This window comes from Drosophila rhopaloa, unplaced genomic scaffold (assembly GCF_018152115.1).
Source record: "Drosophila rhopaloa isolate 14029-0021.01 unplaced genomic scaffold, ASM1815211v1 contig_150, whole genome shotgun sequence".
In the NCBI taxonomy this organism is placed as follows: Eukaryota; Metazoa; Arthropoda; class Insecta; order Diptera; family Drosophilidae; genus Drosophila; species Drosophila rhopaloa.
The window spans coordinates 973644-979643 of record NW_025335029.1 but is presented as its reverse complement, the minus strand read 5'-3'; positions in this window follow the sequence as shown (position 1 = coordinate 979643).

Genomic DNA, 6000 nt, shown 5'->3' with positions numbered 1-6000 from the left:
AAGACATATTTATTTACTTTGAAACTATTACAATTTACATGAAATATTAAATTCTCTTTACATTTTAATGCGTGCCAAATTTGCTGCAAATAGGACTTAAAATTAAACTAACTCTATTCCCACCTATAGTCTGCCAATCTGCAATCTGTTTAAGCCTCAGAGGCCAGCTCCTTTGAGTTTTGTGTCCCCGTTCTAGGCTCAGTTTAATTTACATTTATCCACACGTTTAACCAGTTTGCTGCCCCCACTCCAGGTGGAGTTCATTTGCCTAGTTCTGGTCCGACTTTTGGTCCTGCTCCTGGCCAAAAGTCCCCGTGGTGCCTCGGCACGCAGACACACACACTCTCGCACAAACAGGAAGCGACTGACACCGTACAAAATGTTAAACACTTTGGCAACATTTGCTTAAAACTTTTGCCAGTCTCTGACTTTAGGGTAGATTTCGAAGGGGGAGGCATTTGGAAGGGAAGCGTGTGCTTTCTAGTTGCGGTTGCTGCACACAAAAAGTCACCCGGCACTATGCAGTTAAAACAACAACAGCAGCAGTGCCAGTTGATATACACTGGGAGAAAAGTATATTTTAATCAATAACTAAGACTGTACTTTCCGTATTGTACTTTCAATTAAACAGTATTATTAATCAGTATTGCTGTCACTTAGAATGGTATCTCTACATTTTCTTTAAATTATATATAAACATTGAGCTTACTCCGAAAACTTATATAGGTATGACTTTACGAAATCATTTTTAAAAAATTTATTATCTTTTATTTGGCGTAAATTGGACTATTTATTTATTTTTTACAATTAGAAATTACAAAAAATTCAAATCTTTTGTAATGATTTTAGGGATATTAAATGTCTAACAAAAACATGTCAAAAATTTTAATCTCTTACAAATTTAATTTAACTTATAAAATTCCTTATATGAATAGTACTCAGAACTAATTTGGGCACGTTTAATTTCTGAAAAATCAGTATTAAGCAGCCAGTAACACAAATCGAGTTTAATATAATTAAGTCATGGGAATTTAATTTGCAATTATCAGCTCTTACGCTTGGTAAGCTTCATAATTTTTTCCTGTGCAGCAGCTACAACAATGGCCAAAAGGTAAACGTGGCAAACAAAAGGCACGCCCGGAAATGGCAAAGCTGCTTGACTACAAAAACAACAGCAATGAGGTCCTGCAGCAGGAACAGGAGCGGGAATCAGGAGCCTTATTCAGGAGCTGGAACAGCAGACGCCACTTGGCCACTCATTGTCGGTCGCCATGGTGAATCCTCAGGTGTTTTGCGCACAGTTTACTACGTTTTTCATTTAACCAACATTGGGTTCAGGTCGTTTGTCCTGCTTTTTCCTGGCTACTGGATCCTGCCGCTTTGTTGTTTGCTGTTTGGTTTGCGGTTGCCGGCGGACAACCAACGACACCTCTTGTTGTCCGAGCATAATTAAAAATTCACATAAATTTAGCTTAGCGTTGACACACACACATTCTAATTGGGTTAATTATGTGTCGCCTGGACCTTAAAAATGTCAGCCAGTCTGTGTGGATTGCACGTGTATAATGGTGGAGTTGTCAGCTTCAGCTGGACAAGAGCTGAGTTCCAAGTACATTAAGAGAAAATTATGTTGTCGCATGTGAGGTGAACGAAAGGGAGTTTAAGAGAGGTGAAACCATACACAGGTACATGATGTTCATGGAAAGTAAATTGGCACACATTTAATCCGTTGCTCAGTGCCACTTTTATGCTGATAAATTATTCTCGATTAATTATGGCTTGAACGTAAATAGCTCCTTTGTGACTTAAAAATTATTCCGTTTATATTAATTACAGCTTAGCAGATTCTTAAACTCAACGAGAAAGGAAAGCTAACTTCGGGCGGAGCCGAAGTTGATATACCCTTGCAGAATACACTGTAAATTATATTCTTCAAAATTATTCATATGATGCATTCTTAATACTCATAAAAAATCCCAACTTCCTAACTTTAAAAACACTAAAGTTATGGCATTTCCAATCGTTCAGTTATATGGCAGCTATAGAATATAGTATACCGATCCTTATGAAATTTGGTAGGTCGGATTGATTGTGCAAATATAAAACCCATAGAAAATGCCAACGTCCTAACTTTACAAACACCAAAGTTATGGCATTTCCGATCAACCAGTTATATGGCAGCTATAGGATATATCCGGCCGATCCTTATGAAATTTGGTAGGTCGGATTGATTGTGCAAATATAAAACCCATAGAAAATCTCAACTTCCTAACTTTACAAACACCAAAGTTATGGCATTTCCGATCAATCAGTTATATGGCAGCTTTAGGATATAGTCGGCCGATCCCGGCCGTTCCGACATATATACTGCGTGCAAAGGAAAGACGGGTGTGTGCAAAGTTTCAATTCGATAGCTTTAAAACTGAGAGACTAGTTTGCGTAGAAACAGACAGACGGACAGACAGACGGACAGACGGACATGGCTATATCAACTCAGGAGGTGATCCTGATCAAGAATATACATACTTCATAGGGTCGGAGATGTCTCCTTCACTGCGTTGCACACTTTTGACCAAAATTATAATACCCTCTGCAAGGGTATAAAAAGTGAGGTTCTCAACATAGTTTTATTTATATATTTTGGTATAACATTTCATAAAATCGTAAGCGTTGGAAATGGTTTTTCTTTTTGCAATATAAATATTGTTATTATTAGTATTTTTTTATTATATTATTTTTTAATGAATTCATTCTACAGACTTCAAAGTTATCCTTATTGCAGTAATTTTTTGGTACTCTCTTATCTTTATAATTTTGAAGCCACAGGCTTGCAAATAAAAGAAAACTTATTAAATGGACTTGCCTTATGTATGTATTAAATATCTTATCCCAACTACTTTAACCCTAATGCTGATCCACTGTTTCATGCTTAATTACTCATACGCCCCGTTTGACATGCCCCAGATGGTTGTCCGTTTTTACGGCCACCTTGATGCATAATTTAGGCCACAATTTCGGCTTGCCAACGGCTTAAGTAGCCAGAAAAGTTTTTATGTGACCGGGTCTACGTGTGCGGTCCCCAAAGACCAAACCTGAAAGCAGGCAATAAAACAGATTTAAGTTGGGAAAATTACATGAAAAGTGTGACAAGATGGCCCATAAAATACTAAAACATAATAATAATAATAATAATAATGCGAGGGCTGCAACTAATCCCAAGGAAACGCTCTGTGACACTCGAAGAAAGCAAAAAGCGCACAAAAGTATGCAACACATAATGGCAAATGTCAACAGCTTGAGAAGGGGAAAATCGGGAAATCGGGGGAAAACTGAGGGACTGGGAATGGGGAGGCCAGCCAAGGCGAGACAAAATTAATTACTCGACGTGGAAATGTAATTACGAAAATATTTAGCCCAAGCTCAGCGGCATGCCAAGGCAACAAAATGCCATTTGTCAAGCGGTGTCCCACCGAGCAGATTTCTTCGGGTCAGGCTCGGGGGAAAACCTTGATATCCTTGATGTGTCTGCGTGTGTGTAACCAATAATATGCCGCATACCGAATTTAATGATTTATGAGCCACGGCAATTAATCAAATTAATCAAAATATCATTAAAGTTTGGCGCAGTGCAGCAACGCCTTTTTTAAATGTCTTTGGAATAGATTCCTTTTGGTATCCCATGCCCAACTATTTTTCATTTTATATCTCCTCACCCTTTCCTTTGACATTTGTGCGTGCCATATGCACATTAATTCCGCACTGGCACAACTTTTCCGGACGGCGTGTGGAAAAAAGTTTACTTTATGGCCCACTTATTCCAGAGACCGGAACGATGCGGTTTTCCTATATATAGCGCCTGTTCTGCGGTAATTATCCACTCACCGTCGACCAACTTGCGCAATTGCGTTTCTATGTAAATCTGCTTGGACGGGAAATCGGAATTGGCACTGCTGTTGCAATTGCCATGTAAATGCCATTCGATGGCCTCATTGCGTTTGCTGTTGGCAGAGCTTGCCACATCTCAATAAGTAAAGATCCATGGCTTCAATTTATTTTAAGACTGTAAAGACCTTTAAGCGTATATAATTTTTGTAAGCCTATTAATATATTTACAGTGTAATTTACAGGAGTGATTCGTAGCTATGGCCAAAGACTTTCAGCCGGAATATAATATTATTTTTAAGTTAACCTAATACTTAATTATATCTATTTTATTGGAAAAAAATAATCGTATCGGTGCTGCTGAATCAGCATAGAATGTTTATTGTATATTTTATTTGGAGATAGAACTTCGATGAAGCATTTTTAAATTCTACTTTTCATAGCCATAAAATATAATTTATATTGTGATGTGGTTTATATATATATTATTTATTTATAAATGCCTATACAAATTATTACACCATTTAAATAAAGATTGTTTTAAATTATCGTATTAATCTAAACAAAGAAAACTTCAAATCAAAAGCATCGAATTATTAAGGACCCTCATCCGCAAAGTATGCCACAAAATCTTTCTGTTCCAGCCAGCCAAGCCGAGAAAATTGTATTCAAGCTTCGGGAGGGATGACGACTCCGATGGTTATGGCCATGTGTCGCTTTCAGTGTTGACAGCTCCGCTGACATGCTGGCCATAAACACGGCCAATGCCAGAAGGGAAATCATGGGGATTGGCGGGAAAGGACGCAGACCGAAGGGCTTCAGCTTGGTTTGTGTGCTGCCGCCAGCATAAAACCGCAAAATTTAATTCCCTTATCAGAAAGTGACAAGCGTGCGTAGTTAATGCAATTTTGCAGCGCATTTAACATGACATCGCTGCCGTCAAGGATGAAGGAAATCTTCGTGATGATGAAGAGAAGGAGAACCCAAACTGCACAGGAAAATAAATAAAATAAATAACCGACATTTGAATATTTTTTTCTGTTAAACCTAATTGATTTATTGTTCTCTCGCAAACCATTTTTTAAATATAAAACAAATGCAAAAACGATTTAAAAACTAATACTTATTTTAAGATTTTAAATATTTGAATTGATCAATGTAGTAAACTAATTAAATATATTGTTAGAGTAAACAAAGAATATCTATATTATAAACACTCCTTTGCACATTTTTTATAAATATTTATAATAGCTATCATACATATTTCTATGTACTTATTAAATTAGAAATACATTTTTTCTGTGCAATGTTTCAAAGGACCGATCCGCAGGGCATTTTCCATTATCCAACGGAAGTTGTTTACTTCCAGGATTCGTTTTTTCACGGCTACATTTCTTCTTTGTCTTCAGCCTGGAAAAACCGCAAATTGCGGAGCTAAAACTTGCCCACTTTTGGGCCAAATTACAATTCCGCTGATTGCATTGCCCATTCTCGACAGGATTTTCTTTGGGCTCCAGCTGAAAAGCGCCTTCGGCTCATTCACATTTTCCACGCGTTATTCACACTTTACGCCTAGATTTTGAGCGCCATGAATCCTCCAACTGTTTTGCATATTTGTGTGCTTGATCCTTGGTCCGCAGTCCGAAGTCTCTGCTCCTGCGTCCTTAGTTTGCCGTTCTGTTGCTGTTTTTGTTTCGTTTGGTAGTTTTGCATTCATTGCGAGAGAGATAAAAATAATGAACATACCGAAGGCAAAGTCGAATGGCGAAAAAAAATAGTGCCAACGAGCAACTCAGCACAACTGCAGATATAGCTTCTCCTGATCCGCCAACGCCAACTTTTAGCCCCCGTCCACTTTTTCTATGTGCGTGCAACGGACCTGCGATTCAGCCAAGTTTTTGTTGGCTTAGATTTATGTGCACAAAGTGCATAGAGGTACAGTAAATACCATTGTGAATAAATAAAATAGAATTTTAAAAATACCAAAAAAAAGTAATCATATTAATTGTATTCTTTTTTCGGTCTGTGAGAATAGTTCATTTGTTGTTATAAATAATCTTTTGATTTGAGCACAGCCCTAACTCTAAGCCACTAATCTTGTGAATGTTTATTTAAAAA